The following is a 16,609-nucleotide window of genomic DNA, read 5'->3' on the forward strand; positions in this document are numbered from 1 at the left end:
TGCAAGACCAGATAGTATAAAAAACTTTTAGAGGAAAACATAGGAAGAACACTCTTTGACATAAATAGCAGCAATATCTTTTGTGACTCATCTCCTAGAGTAATGAAAATAAGAAGAAACAAATGGGACCTAATTAAACTTAAAAGCTTTTGCATGGCAAAGGAAACCATAAACAAAACAAAAAGACAACCCACAGGATGGGAGAAAATATTAGCAAGTGATGCAACTGACAAGGGATTAATTTCCAAAATATACAAACAGCTCATGCAGCTCAATATCAGAAAACAACCCAATCAAAAAATGGTTGGGGCTTCCCTGGTGGCGCAGTGGTTGACAGTCCTTCTGCCAACGCAGGGGACACAGGTTCGTGCCCCAGTCTGGGAAGATCCCACATGCCGCGGAGCGGCTGGGCCCGTGAGCCATGGCCGCTGAGCCTGCACATCCAGAGCCTGTGCTCCGCAACGGGAGAGACCACAACAGTGAGAGGCCCGCGTACCGCAAAAAAAAAAAAAAAAAAATGGTTGGAAGACCTAAGTAGACATTTCTGCAGAGAAGACATACAGATGGCCAAAAAGCATGTGAAAAGATGCTCAGCATCTCTAAGTATTAGAGAAATGCAAATCAAAACTACAATGAGGTATCACCTCATACAGGTTAGAATGGCCATCACCAAAAAGTCTATTAACTATAGATGCTGGAGAGGGTGTGGAGAAAAGGGAACCCTCCTACACTGTCAGTGGGAATAAATTGGTACAGCCACTATGGAAAACAGTATGGAGATTCCTTAAAAAACTAAAAATAGAGTTACCATATGATCCAGCATTTCCACTCCTAGGCATATATCCAGAGAAAACCATAATTTGAAAAGATACATGCACCCCAAGGTTCATTGCAACACTACTTACAATAGCCAAGACATGGAAGCAACCTAAATGTCCATCGACAGATGAGTGGATAAAGATGTGGTACATAAATACAATGGAATATTATTCAGCCATAAGAATGAATGAAATAATGTCATTTGCAGCAACATGGATGGGCCTAGAGATTATCATACTAAGTGAAGTAAATCAAAGACAGATATCATATGATATCACTTATATGTGGAATCTAAAAAAATGATACAAATGAACTTATTTACAAAACAGAAACAGACTCATAAAACAAACTCGTGTTTGCCGAAGGGGAAAGGTGAGGGGGACGGATGAATTGAGAGTTTGGGATTAGCAATGCACACTACTATGTGTGGAGTGGATGGTTGGCAGGGACTTACTGTATAGCACAGGGAACTCAGTGTTCTTTGGTGACTATATATATATATATATATATGTATATCTGAATCACCTTGCTATATACCTGAAACTGACACAATATTGTAAATCAACTATTTAAAAAAAAAGAAACAAAGGAAACACAGTTTGCTGCTATTCCTGATTCACTAGGTCTGGGGTGGGGGCTGTGAATGTGCACTCCTAATAAACTCCCAGGTTCAGCTGATTCTGCTGATCCAGAGTTTGGATCAGCAGTGTTGAAAACCACTGTTATAGTATGTACATACTTTAAGAATATAAGTCAGTTTGTTCCTCCAAACCATTTAGGGCTTTTCCGTACAGAAAAAGCCAAAGTCCTGACAAAACTTTCAGGGGGCCAGGTGCCTTGGCAGTTACCTCCCTTGCCTCATTCCCGAATCCCTTCCCCATTGTTGAGAAACTCTGGCTGCAGGGTTGTTTCTGGAACATACCAGGCACAGTCCAACCTGAAGGCCTTTGCACAACCTGAGGGCCTTTGCACAAACAGATCCCACATTAAACCAAAGTGTCTGTACTACCCAAGTCATTCTTGGGATTCAATGCAATCCCTATTGAATTACCAATGGCAGTTTTGGCAGATCTAGAACAAAAAATCTTAAGTATGGAAACAATAAGCAATCTTGAGAAAGAAAAACAGAGCTGCAAGAATCAGGTTTCCTGACTTCAGACTATACTATAAAGCTACCGTAATCAAAACGGTATGATACTGGCACAAAAACAGAAATATAGGTTAATGGAACAGGGTAGAAAGCCCAGAAATAAACCCATGCACCTATGGCCAATTAATCTACAACAAAGGAGGCAAGAATATACAATGGAGAAAAGACAGTCCCTTCAATAAGTGGTGCTGGGAAAACTGGACAGCTGTATATAAAAGGGTGAAATTAGAACATTCTCTAACACCATACAGAAAAATAAACTCAAAATGGATTAAAGACCTAAGTGCAAGACCAGATAGTATAAAAAACTTTTAGAGGAAAACATAGGAAGAACACTCTTTGACATAAATAGCAGCAATATCTTTTGTGACTCATCTCCTAGAGTAATGAAAATAAGAAGAAACAAATGGGACCTAATTAAACTTAAAAGCTTTTGCATGGCAAAGGAAACCATAAACAAAACAAAAAGACAACCCACAGGATGGGAGAAAATATTAGCAAGTGATGCAACTGACAAGGGATTAATTTCCAAAATATACAAACAGCTCATGCAGCTCAATATCAGAAAACAACCCAATCAAAAAATGGTTGGGGCTTCCCTGGTGGCGCAGTGGTTGACAGTCCTTCTGCCAACGCAGGGGACACAGGTTCGTGCCCCAGTCTGGGAAGATCCCACATGCCGCGGAGCGGCTGGGCCCGTGAGCCATGGCCGCTGAGCCTGCACATCCAGAGCCTGTGCTCCGCAACGGGAGAGACCACAACAGTGAGAGGCCCGCGTACCGCAAAAAAAAAAAAAAAAAAATGGTTGGAAGACCTAAGTAGACATTTCTGCAGAGAAGACATACAGATGGCCAAAAAGCATGTGAAAAGATGCTCAGCATCTCTAAGTATTAGAGAAATGCAAATCAAAACTACAATGAGGTATCACCTCATACAGGTTAGAATGGCCATCACCAAAAAGTCTATTAACTATAGATGCTGGAGAGGGTGTGGAGAAAAGGGAACCCTCCTACACTGTCAGTGGGAATAAATTGGTACAGCCACTATGGAAAACAGTATGGAGATTCCTTAAAAAACTAAAAATAGAGTTACCATATGATCCAGCATTTCCACTCCTAGGCATATATCCAGAGAAAACCATAATTTGAAAAGATACATGCACCCCAAGGTTCATTGCAACACTACTTACAATAGCCAAGACATGGAAGCAACCTAAATGTCCATCGACAGATGAGTGGATAAAGATGTGGTACATAAATACAATGGAATATTATTCAGCCATAAGAATGAATGAAATAATGTCATTTGCAGCAACATGGATGGGCCTAGAGATTATCATACTAAGTGAAGTAAATCAAAGACAGATATCAATCATATGATATCACTTATATGTGGAATCTAAAAAAATGATACAAATGAACTTATTTACAAAACAGAAACAGACTCATAAAACAAACTCGTGTTTGCCGAAGGGGAAAGGTGAGGGGGACGGATGAATTGAGAGTTTGGGATTAGCAATGCACACTACTATGTGTGGAGTGGATGGTTGGCAGGGACTTACTGTATAGCACAGGGAACTCAGTGTTCTTTGGTGACTATATATATATATATATATATATATATATATCTGAATCACCTTGCTATATACCTGAAACTGACACAATATTGTAAATCAACTATTTAAAAAAAAAGAAACAAAGGAAACACAGTTTGCTGCTATTCCTGATTCACTAGGTCTGGGGTGGGGGCTGTGAATGTGCACTCCTAATAAACTCCCAGGTTCAGCTGATTCTGCTGATCCAGAGTTTGGATCAGCAGTGTTGAAAACCACTGTTATAGTATGTACATACTTTAAGAATATAAGTCAGTTTGTTCCTCCAAACCATTTAGGGCTTTTCCGTACAGAAAAAGCCAAAGTCCTGACAAAACTTTCAGGGGGCCAGGTGCCTTGGCAGTTACCTCCCTTGCCTCATTCCCGAATCCCTTCCCCATTGTTGAGAAACTCTGGCTGCAGGGTTGTTTCTGGAACATACCAGGCACAGTCCAACCTGAAGGCCTTTGCACAACCTGAGGGCCTTTGCACAAACAGATCCCACATTAAACGAGCTTCCCCTAAACAGGTACAGGACTCAGTCCTTTACGTCCTTCAGCCTTTGCTTAATTCTACCTTTTCACCTGATTTTAAATTGCACTCCCCCTCCCCCCTCCCTCCAATCTACTTGGCATGTTGATTTCTGCAGCATTGTCTCCACCTGACAAGTAAGAACTACATCATTGCTTATTATCTACCTCCTCCCACTAAAACTCAAGTTCCATGAACACAGAGACCTGTGTTTATTGTATTTACTGGTGTTCACAGTAGTGATATTGTCTCCCAGGACCTAAGAGGCGCTCAACACATGCGTGGAATATGTGTTTAAAGAACGGAGATACCCTAATCTGACTGTTTGTTCATGTTGTGGACACAGGCATTAAGTCACCCCAAGAACAGGGCATAAAGAACCATTTGCAGAAAATGTCTCCTTTGCAAATGGGCTAAGCCAAGTCACCCAAGTGTGTGTGTATGCGGGGTGATGAGTGGGTAGGACTTTAAAAATGCTATTGCCAAATGACTTAGTGCAATTTGACAATTCCACAGCTGTCAGCTATTTGTTGTTTTTGTGGTTGATAATCAGTCTGTTGGGCAGTAGAGGCAGGTGGAAGGTATATCCCCTCTCCACAACCCTATAACCAGAGTGTATCACAACCAAGATGAGGCTTAGAGCCCATTCTGATAAACATACAAACGTTCATTAGCAATCAAGCACCAAGCAGTCACATACTCTAAGTTCAGAGAGTTCCCTACACTTTGTCCCCAAGCATTCCAAAAATAGGGTGAAAATTTCACTCTAGGGCAAATGCACTGATACCCACCAGGCAGAACTGGTCAAACCTTTCATCTCTTCAGGTATTTGAGACATCCGTGAAGGCAGGGTGGCTGAGGAGGGAGAACCCAGCCCCACAAGTTGCTCACAGTACAGGGTACAGGGGAAGGTGCTGGGTTGATGGGCTGCTTCGTCCCTAGACCCTGTCTGCCCAAGGGTGGTGGCATCTGTGCAGTTTTCAAGGCAGCCACATGGCTTGGCCATTGCTCATTGTGCCGAAGAGAAATTATTTCTGATGTTCCTTAGAAGTAGAGGAAGGCATTTAAGGTGCTTGGTAGTCTTCTCTAGATATAGAATCTCATTTAAGTTACTTCAAAGTTAACTAAAGGCCCCTAGGATATAGACTAAAGGTATTCAAACACCTTACACTATTTATACTGAAATATTTTTATTTAAACTACACATAGACAATATAATAAGTGTCTTTATATATACACATATATAAAGTTTAAAATGTGTTTGCTAAAATCATCAACACATTAATTAAAGTAAAACTATGCAAGTGAAATAGTTTCAAGGTGCTTTGCTTTAACATCAAAGCTGGCAATGAAACAAAAACCATTTAATTCATTGAACTCACTGGATTTCCCAGTCGCGAGGACAAATGAAATAAAGAAACCTACAACCATTGCATAGTTAAAATTCCAAATTCCTAACTCTAACCATTTACATTCTGTTTGTAGGATCTTCACCTTTGGAAACTCCTATCATCTTTCATGTAGATCAAACCCTAACACTAAACACCTGACACTTAATGCCTCAAATAGGGGATAATCAAACTTCTTTAAAAAATCTCCTGGACACAATTGGTGAGTTTGTTTACAACTAATGCACAGAAATACACATTCAACAAATCTCACAAAACTACTAGCCTTTTCTACCAAACATTAAAACAGTTTGAATTGTAACAGGAAAGGCTTCCTGTCCTTAAACAGGCAGAGTTGAGAGATGTCTAAGGTAGTTTGTAAATCTAAGTGGTTTAGAACAACTCAAAAGTATTTAATTAAAGCAGAATGTTTCGTTACAGCTCCTAGTCCAACCCCTGCTAGTTGTGGGAGGCCAGACTAGGCACCCCTGCACTGTGGAGTTTTGCTCTAAATCCTAGGCAGAGCAGCAGGGTGGGGTGGGGAGAAAGTGGCCACATCTTCCTCTGCTTGGGTGACCAGCCTCTGGTTTGCCCAGGACTGAGGGGTCTTCCAGGATGCAGAACTTTCAGTGCTAAAAGTGAGACGGTCCCAGGCGGCAGGGCCAAGTTACTCATCCCACTTGAACCCTTGGCTCCTTTCCTAGAAGGATCCCTTCCAGGTGTCCCCAAGGCTGGGAGGATCTCCCAAGAGTGGTTTTCTTGTTCACAGTAAGCTGCTGAGCTTCAGAGGACTGTGTCCAAGCTTCTTCCCTCCACCCTGCTTAGCCATGTTCATGGGCTCAGCCCCTGAAGGCCCCAGCTACCCCTCCTCAGCCCCAAAAACCTAACCAGACAGGAGGCTGATGGTGGCGGGGCAGGTGCGGGGCTGCAGGCACAGGTGGCTGGAGTCCCAGTCAACTGGGAGGGCCGGGAGAAAGCAGGCATATAAAGAGGTGGGTTGCACCGCCTCTCTGCTGCCTGTTTCTGGCTGCCGGGAGCTGCCCTGGGGCTCCGGCTGCTCCGTGAGGGGGTGCAGGCGGTGTTGCTCTGCGTTTGTTTTCAAGCCTGCGAGTTCGGCTCTTTCTCTCCTGAAGATGCTCCTGCTTGCCTCTCTTTCTTTGTTTCCCCTGCTAAAGTGTAAAGTGGTTGTAGCCAACAAAAGCCCCTTTTGGCGCGTCTCCACTGGTGCCATCTGCAGCCTCCGCTTTGCACCAAGAGCCTGCTTTGTCTCTAGGCCTTTTCTTCCTCCTCAGAAGAGGATTAGGAACAGCACATCCTTGGTCCAGGGCACTAAGGTGAAGCTTGGTTCATTTATCCAGGAGAACAGGACAGGAAGGAGTTGGCTGGGCCCCTGTGACCCAATCTCAGAATAGTAGAGCAGGGTTTCAAAAGCTCCCTTTTTCCCCACCTCACGAGGCTCCTGACATCACCATGAAAACCAGTGCTGGGGGGAGAGCCCCAGGCGGGGCCTCTGCAAAGCTAGTGAGTTGGAAGGTGGGAAATTTTGAGGGACTGGGGCTATCATCTCGGCCTTCCGTGAGAATCAGGCCAGCCTAAGCCTATTAGAACCATCAGGCCAAAGAGGAACGGGGGTATTAAATGGATGAACCTGAGACCCTACACTGAGCTGCAGGCCTTCCTATGTCCAGGCTAGGTCTCCTGCCTGAACCAACTAACAGCTGCTGTTCCAGGGCCTCTGAGCACCAGGCATTGTCTTCTGGGTGCCACTTCATCAGCTTCTCTTGGGGTTGTGGAGGGCTGAGCAGCTCCTCAGACCTGAACTGATAACCAAGGACTCCCAGCCCAGTCTCCCTCTGAGCCAGCTGTTCAGGTGCTGGATGCTCAGCATCAGTAAGAAGGTACTCAGCAGAACTGAGGTGGGTGAGGATCTGGTTGCAGCTCTGCCCCGAAGTTCAGGATGCTGGTCCCTGTTCTGGACTGTGGGTGACTAAAATGGAGGCTCTTGTCCTTAGACCCCTTTAATAATTTTTTAAAAATTTATTTTATTGAAGTATAGTTGATTTACAATGCTGTTTGGTTTCTGCTGTATAGCAGGGTGATTTGGTTATATGGATATATATTCTTCATATTCTCTTCCATTATGGTTTATCACAGGATACTGAGTGCGGTTCCCTGTGCTATACGGTGGGACCTTGTTGTTTATCTATTTTCTATTTAATAGTTTGCACCTGATGGTCCCAAACTCCCAAACCATCCCTTCCCCACCTCCCTTGGCATCCACAAGTCTGTTCTCTATTAGATCCCTTTAATAATTAGACTGAATATTTGTGGAACGAGAGAGCCGAGAAGTAGCAAGAGGTTATTATTGGCATAGCTGACAACTAGAAGCCCCTTAGGACCATGTTTCCATAACTTATGAAGCACAGGGCATGCTGCCTCCTGTCATCGAAGTGCTATGTGGGTACCAGGCCGTCAGCAAGTTGTGAGCTGCAGAACTTGGGTTTTCGTGCAAGTTTAAATGTCACTCTTCTAAGACTCAGCATGTCGTGAAACAAACTTAATCCCAATCACCTTTTTCCTTAACCTGGCAGGGATTCAACACCCCTTATCAGTTGCAACAATCCTGTAGTCAGCATTCATGTCACCAAGAGGAAATGACCCTGATCCCAGTTCCAGTGTTTCATGGTGACATGCATCCATACTTGTCCTATTCTCTCCTACAGGACACATCATCCCCGTCTTAGGAAATGTGTTGTCGGTTGGGTCTTTCTCAAAGCAACATAACTAGTTACTGGTGGAGAAAAGATGTAGGCCCAGGTCCACCCAGTCAGCTGGCTTCTATTCCTTGATGCTGGGAACCACGTGAACTCACTTGTAGCCTTGCTCCTTCCTATTTTTGTAAACCTAGGCTTTCTTGGCTGCTTTGATGCCAGGGGGAAAAAAGAAAAAAAGGATTGGATATATACTATCACTAACCTCAAGAATTCTTATTTTAGAATTTTAATGGGAGGTATTGAGAAACAACCCTTGTTGTTATTCTTGAAATTTATTCTTAAGGTTGTTACTAGATTGAATTACAGCCGTGAAATGTTAGTGCCCATGCACTGCAATGGATTTCAGTTATCCATACAAAATCTTTCTTTAATAAAAGTGTAATAAAAACCTGACTAATCATACATATAACCAGCATTTGATCCAATTCATTGGAAGTTCTGAAAATACCAGCCTTGGTAGCCAACGTATCCAATCTATTAAATTCTTTTTTGAAACATAATTATTTTTTTACTTAAAATCCCAGGAATATTTTTAATAATGAATGAAATATATCCTAATTATGTCTATTCCAGTAACAAAATGGGGATAACTTTGAAGTGTGGGTAAAGGCAGAGGAATTTTTACTCTTGGCTTATCTAGCAAGCAGGGCTAGCTTTTGGGGCGTGGGGTGTGTATCACATATGATCCCCATGCTCAGAGGAGTCCGGTGCTTGGTTTAACGCTCCACTGTCCTCTTCAGGAAATTCTTAATATACTATTTTTGAGCATGTGGTGAGCAGAGGAGATACCCTGGGGGGACAGCCCTGCCAGTGTTTGTGATCTAGCAGCAGTGCCTGATGACTCTGACTCAGTCCCCTGGGCACAGCATGCAGAGCAATTGGTCTGGCCAGCCCCAGGGCAATCCAAGGAGCCACTGGGCTGAGTGGGTGACCGGGAAAGGACCTGGGACCAGATTGGCAGTGGTGACAGTGAAAGCAGCAGAGGAAGTGACTGCTGTACCCCTGGGGAAAGCAGAGGGCCCAGGCAGCCCTGGGGACTGTGGGAGGCCGGCTTGCCCATTGATTCACAAGAGAACCAGTGCCTGCAGCTCCTGCACAAATATTAACTATGGTTTAGTGCTGGGACAGGAACTGCTAGTGCTCAGGCAGTAAACTTTGTCAATAAGTTATTACAAGATAAAAGCATACACATGGATATTGCAACAAAGCATATCAGAGTTGTTAGAATTATTCAAAGAGCTTAGTCTCTAGTTGTGAAAACTGCTGCAACATTGTAAACAAATATCCACTTACGCAGAGAAATTGGTCTGTAGCTAGCAGTAGACAGAAAAGAGCTCTTTTCCTGTGAACTTCAAATGAACAAATTACTAGCTAGGAAGACGATTTTAAAATTATTTTTCTTGTTATTGAAGATAATAGCAGTAGAACACATAAGTAGGTGTTTTCAATGATGTAGAAATCATGAAGCCATTTTCAGCTTCTTAAACAACTTCAAGTTATAGGAAATATCAGAGGAAATACTAAAATGCCACTATAATTTTTAAAATTCAGATTACACGAAACTGATTTTTATGAAGAGTTAAATCTTTTTAGAAAAATTGTTCTGTGAACCATTAGTTCAAATGACTAAAATTTATATTTCAAAATAATTTATCAGAAATATACCCAATATTGTCACTTTTTATAAAATATTCTTCACAGCTCCAGTAATAGGTGTATCAGCAGAAAGATTCTTCTCAAAATTAAAAATTATAAAAAACCATTGATGCATTTGCCGAGCTGATTGATGTCATATTTATATTGATTGCAAATGAATTGGCTAAAAGCATAGATTTTGATGACTTAATTGTAGAAAAGTGAGTCAAATCTTACTATCAATCAAAATATCCTACTTAATAGGCTATTGTGTTTAAAATTAGAACACCAAAATATTATGTTTTATAATTTATATTTTATATGGTTATTTATGTTACTATTACCCTCATTATGTTTTGTAAGTAATAAAATATTTTAAGGGAAAATCTTTTTTAGCAGCACTTTCTTCTTACTCCTTGAAAAAGGGGCCCCGCATTTTCATTTTGCTCTGGGCCCCACAAACTGTAGTCCACCCTGATAGCAAGATTTAGCACTGATGTTCCCCTCCAGACATCTTCTCCTTGAGTTCTTATTCTTTACAACTTGAACTGACAGATGCTTTTGCCCATTAGAAATAGAAATGTTTCGTGTTTAAGAATATTTGCCTTTTAGCACTCAAAACAACACATTCACTGAATATGCTCTGTTTTTCCATGAATTATTAGCCTCGGCCTCAGCCTCTCAGCCCTTTGGCTTTTGCCTACCTACCTGCTTTTGGAGATGGGAAGGCTAGTTCCATGGTGCGTGGAGCACAAGGTTGTTATATCCTTACCAATGGAGGATTTTTCATAGTTTTCACTCAGTTTGATACTTCCCCATTGACTTACCAGTCATAACTCAGTGTCCATTTGTTTGACTTCATCCTAAGAGTCTTGGTCAGCCTGACATAACAGTGACAAGAAGTTCAGGTGTTCTGGTGGCTTCCACTGTGAGGCTGGAAAGAGTTATGTCTAGACAGCTGTGTGCAAAAACCTCTCTGCACGTGGAGATCAACATATCCCCAAAGGATATAATGAGTAAAACTAGAAGAATAATGAAGAAAAATGACAGGCGCACGGAAGGGGAACAAACAGGGTATGCCTCTGGTAAATAACTCCCTGAAGGACTCTTAGAAAAGACTTACTGATTAATTGAATCAATCCATCATCCTTGGGGTGACAGCATCAATTTGTAATCTTTTCTGGGAGTTGTTTTATTCCATTGCTGTTACCACTTAAATTCATATGAGGGTGGAATGAGAGGTTAAAAAATATACCTGTTTTATTATTAGGGTACCACAGTTCTGTGCTCTCATTATAGAAACAGCTTACATTGATTTTAATAATGGTTTAGAATGTCGGAACATCAGCATGTGGCTTATACAAGGATTTTTCCTCTTTGAATTTATCTTACAGAAATCAGCTTTTAATACCCATCAAAAATTTAAGCTCATTTGCTTCTAAACTCTATAATGTTTAAGAATTTTTGAAAAATGATCTTTATAATTCTGGGGAATATAAAAATATCTATCTTTATCCCTTTTAGGAGGAACTCACCTTCATTTTCTTTGTGGTTACTAGCAGCCATAGCTTGTGATACTTGTGCAGATTTCAGTGGTTAATGAGACCCTTGAGTGTTCGAGCTTTTGTTGAATTAAAAGGAATAGAGTATATACATGTCGTGGAGATTTTGCTCTCATACCTATTAAAAATGATTGTTTTAAGACACTAGCATGTTTTAAATTGGACATAATATATCAATCACAGATTTTGTTCTTTCCTTTCTCGGGAGTGGGTGGAAGGTAGATGTAATACAATGAAAAGAGGATTGAACATGGATCCGAAGCAAAGATTCACATGTGAGGAGAGTAATTTGGGCTTCATTTTTTATAATGTAAGGATTTTGATATCAAAGCTTCCTGAGTATAAGCCTTGATTGCCATAATTTTACCCAAGACTGATAAAGTGCCTGAAGGAAGATTTTTCTTGAAAATCATAGGAAGTATTCAAGATGGAACAGCTTGAGTAATCTTAATCTCTCTAACATTAGCTATTCATAAATGTATTATGAAAGAAGTGGAAGGACTTCTAACCCTGAAACTGAACATACTTGGTTGACTAATATATAAGAACATATCATATATACATGTTAACATATGGGTACATATTATTGATATTTAAGAGAACTCTAACGTGGGTGAAAAGTGTTGCCTGCCACTTCCGTAAACAAAGGATGTTGCAGCCATCAAGCCAGCAGGCACTGCAGCCGCCCCTGACTGTGCACACTGAGGGGATTCAGGATGGAGAGAAGCAGGACACTGGCCCTAGAGAGCTGAGGTGCATATCAAAGGAAGGATTTCATTGAGCTGAGACTCTTGCATCTTCCCATACACTGAAAAGTGCTAAATTCATTAACTTGAGATGTCTGGTTTTCTTTAATTAATAGTAATCTTTTGATGTTCTGACTACTTGGTTTTTGTTGCAAAAAACTCCTGTATATCCCGGCTCCTCCATTACCTCTTCAGAGCAGTCCCTCAGAGCTATCTGAGAGGCTGTCTTCCGGGCTCAAGTCCTCAGTTTTGTCTGCCAGATAAAACATAATTCTCAACTTTTAGGTTGTGCATTTTCCCCAGTAGACAAACATAAAAATTCATATTTAACATTGAAACTATATGGAACTTAATACACAATAATTCAGAAGCATTTTCTGGTCTTACACTATCTTAGAGTCTTCCTTATCAGCGTTCATTGTGATTTACACAGTGCAGAGCCACTTGACAAATCCCAGTTGTCTGGGGTGTAGTTTATTCTATTCTAACCAGAGTACACATAGTAGAATTTGTTGTAGAATGGTGAGGTATTTCTATTTTCAGGATAAATGGCAATCTTGTGTAATCTCTTAACCTCTGTTGGCCTTAGTTTACTGTTTCTATAATGAATGAGTTTATATCTCAAGTTTGTTCTACAATGTGATCTATTTAAAATGTTTATTTCTGAGTTCAAATTGTCCACTTGTTATAGTACAGTGGAATGTTGGATATTTGCTTGACTGTTTCAGAGATTATGTTTTTTAGTAGCTACCAGATGAAGATCTTGGTACCACCTGTTATTTACCTAATGCACATCTTATTTAGTGGAGAACTCCAGGCTAAGGAATCTTTTCTTTAGATCACGTGTAAATATATGATCTTTTCTTAGGTTTGACCTATTAACTTTGTCTCTTTAAGCAACTGAGGTCTTGTGTGCACTTGGCCTCACAGTGGGAAGCAACATCCTGACAGTCATTCCTGCTCCTTCAGTGAACCCGCATCAGCATACTTTTCACACAGGGAACATAAGTGAAAACAAGCTTAATCATTTACAAGGCTCTCACCATGTGGCCTAGAAGTGAAATACTACAAGTTGATATTCAGCTTCTTGTAATGCTTCCTCAAAGCCTCCCTTATTTTCAGTCAATTTTGGCATTTCAGCTTCTGGGGACTGGTGTGCGTCTGTGTGCTGTGAGAGGAAGGACATAACTCCAGCAGCCTGGAGCAGACCAAGCCCTCTATCCCTTGAGAACATATGGTAAAACTCAGCTGACATTGTGGCTATACTATCACAAGTGCCGGGGGGTTAGTCTTTTCAACTTGCCTATCCTATTTCAAAATGCTCACTATAATTGTCATCAAAAGTCTATGTCGGGCTTCCCTGGTGGCGCAGCGGTTGAGAGTCTGCCTGCCGACACAGGGGACACGGGTTCGTGCCCCGATCCGGGAAGATCCCACATGCCGCGGAGCGGCTGGGCCCCTGAGCCATGGCCGCTGAGCCTGCGCGTCCGGAGCCTGTGCTCCGCAACGGGAGGGGCCACAACAGTGAGAGGCCCGCGTACCGCTAAAAAAAAAAAGTCTATGTCATCAAAGGGGCAATAAGTGAGTATTTTAAATTATTTTACGTTAAATAATTTGACATAAAAAAATGAAAAACCCTACTTATGTTAACCAAAGTTTTTTTTTAATATAGTGCCATATAATCCAGCTATTAGCTGGATGCTAACTCTAAATTCCAGATAGAGGAGGGAAAAAAGTTCTCCAAATGACAGCAAGTCTATTCCAGGCAGTCTTGTAAAAGAACCCTTAGAGATAATGAAAGTATGTGTTACCTATGACTGAGCTAAAATGGTGCCAAGGCCTGGCAATTCCTTTTTACTGCTGACACATCCCTGTATGGTATAGAACATCAGCATTGCCTCCACGTCAATGGAATAGGGTGTCCCTGTCAATGACATAATCGAATACACTTTGAGAAGGAACAAGGGCTTTCAGGGATGGCTCAGAAACTTGATTGTTTTTCCATTTATTTTTAAAATGCAAATTACACTAGTAAGTCAAAAAAATCACTCTGTTAAAAATACATTCAGAATTAACAAATGCAAAAAAAAAAAAAAAAAGACACAGGATTGTAACTCTTGCCTTCTGAATATTAGGTTTATAACAAAAGCTCAGCCTAGAAAAATAGCATTCTTCACCGGATTTTGAGGAGGATACAGCTGTACAACTTAGATGTTTTTCCAGATAGAATCACACTACTGTGCTCCCTGTCCACTGATTCCTTTTTAGTAGTCAACAACTGTTTTTAAAAATTTTGGTGGTGATGATAGTAGTGATTAGATGGTAACTTGGCTGCAACTTAAAGCAGGAATATGAGGGTTTAGTCTCTGTGCATTTAAATCTCTATCCATATACATGTCTTATAAGGTGGAATCTCATCACAGCATGAATGTACGGTGAAACCTCATTTTTAATAGTCACATTAATACTCACATTAGAATAATTTCTGGCATGTATAGTATTTATATTTTAAGAATCAAAGGATGATACATTGGTAAGTATTTTTCTCATACATTAAACATGCATGTCACTATAAAATCATCATATGAGGTTTCACTGACATGTTTGTGATTGTATAATTTTATGCATGTATATATGGACAAACATATACAAACCACTGAGAAAATTCAAGCACAAGTGCTGGAACTTTTTTCTGTAGTTTATATTCTAATAGTAACCTTTGTTCCTTTGTTATTTTCAAATGCGTATATGTGTAGATCACAGACATCCATGCAGACACAGTAATGGGACTGGTGTATGTAGGTTTGGATGGGCTAACGTTCAAAGTAGGTTAACCCAATAACTGAAACGTCTTAGAAACAAGGAGAAAAAGTTGCTCCATGCCAATTTATAACTTTTCAAGTCTGAATTTCACTGCATTTAAGGGTGGTGTATTAGTTCTAAAAAGAAAAAAATTGATTTTAGTGTCTCAGGTGGATCCAAAAAAAATGACTCATCTGAGTTCCTGACAAGCCTGAGCTAATTATGTTTTTCACTAATGAAAACCAAATAATGTTTGAATATATAGAAAAAAATTTCCTAGGAATTCAGAATATTCCATAAACACATTGACCTACTATTAAGTTTCCAAAGGCATCTTGTTGCCAACTACGTCAACAGCACAGTTTTTCTGCCACAATAATACAGGAGGATTAAAATACACTCTAACACACAACAGATCCCCCAAATACCACAAAGAGATCTCAAATATTTCACCAAGGTAACTATTGCTCCCCCCACCCACCCCAAAAATAATCTCGTATGCTGAAGTTAGGAAAAAAAGTTCACCTACATAGGGGCTTCCATTTGAATTAGATATAAAAGAGTAAACATAGCTAATACGTATTCAGTTGGCCTCTGTTGATAGAAATCCACAGCTGTTTCTGTGTTAGTAAAAGACATTTGTAGATACTTATAAAAGCACCTAGAGTGCAATAAATAAAATCAGTGAGTTAAGCCATTTCTGTTCTCTGCTTCCAGTAGATTAATGAGTTTAGTAGATTGATACGTTTCACTTTGTCCCACCCAACCCCTCAGAAGACCTTATTGAAGAATTATAAAGATGACGATTATTACTTTGTTATTATTACTTGTCTTTTTTTGGCCACCATGGAGGCTCAATGGTAAAAGCACTTTGCTGACAGCTGGCAGTTTTTGTACACAGACACACTGCAGTTGCTGAGCTATGCAGTCTTGTTTCTTGACATGACACACACAGACTTGAACTCATTCGGAATTAATAGCAGTGTGTTAGCCTAAAGGAAGTGACTTGGGGGTGTCTGCACTGAGATTCTCAGGCGCACAACTTAAGTGGGTTAAGGCAAGTATGTACGGTACAGCCTTTAGGGCAAACAATCTGCCATTTCAAACTTCAGTTACAGGGTCGTCATGGCATGTGTCGTTTGTTTGTTTTTTGCAATTACATTGCCTACATAGCTGTGGTGCTATCAAGACATATGGAGTGCAGAAGACACGGCTCTCAAGCTAATGTGCCCTGGATGACTTCGCAGCTGGCAGAGGCCGACTGGCTGGGCTGCAGAGCAGTTAGTGACGGCCAGCAGAGGGCACTAGCACGTCTCCTTATGAACTTTCCAAAGGCCTGGGAGAAAGCAGCCTGCTTTCAGGAAATCCACGATGGGTGTATCCTGCATATCTGTCTGTTTCAGCTAGAAAGAGGAGGCCAAGTGGAATTGGTTGTGTGCCGGCATGTGTGTGTGTGTGCCTGTGTGTGCCCGTGTGTGTGTGTGTGTGTGTGTGTGTGTGTGTGTGTGGTCCCAGTTTACGTGGAGGCTTTATGTTTTGTTAGTATGTATATATATTTAAACTTAGTTGCTTCTTGCTCTTCAAAAAATGCAGGAGGCCACTGCGAAACAA

This window comes from Physeter macrocephalus, chromosome 10, assembly GCF_002837175.3.
Source record: "Physeter macrocephalus isolate SW-GA chromosome 10, ASM283717v5, whole genome shotgun sequence".
NCBI classification, from domain to species: Eukaryota; Metazoa; Chordata; class Mammalia; order Artiodactyla; family Physeteridae; genus Physeter; species Physeter macrocephalus.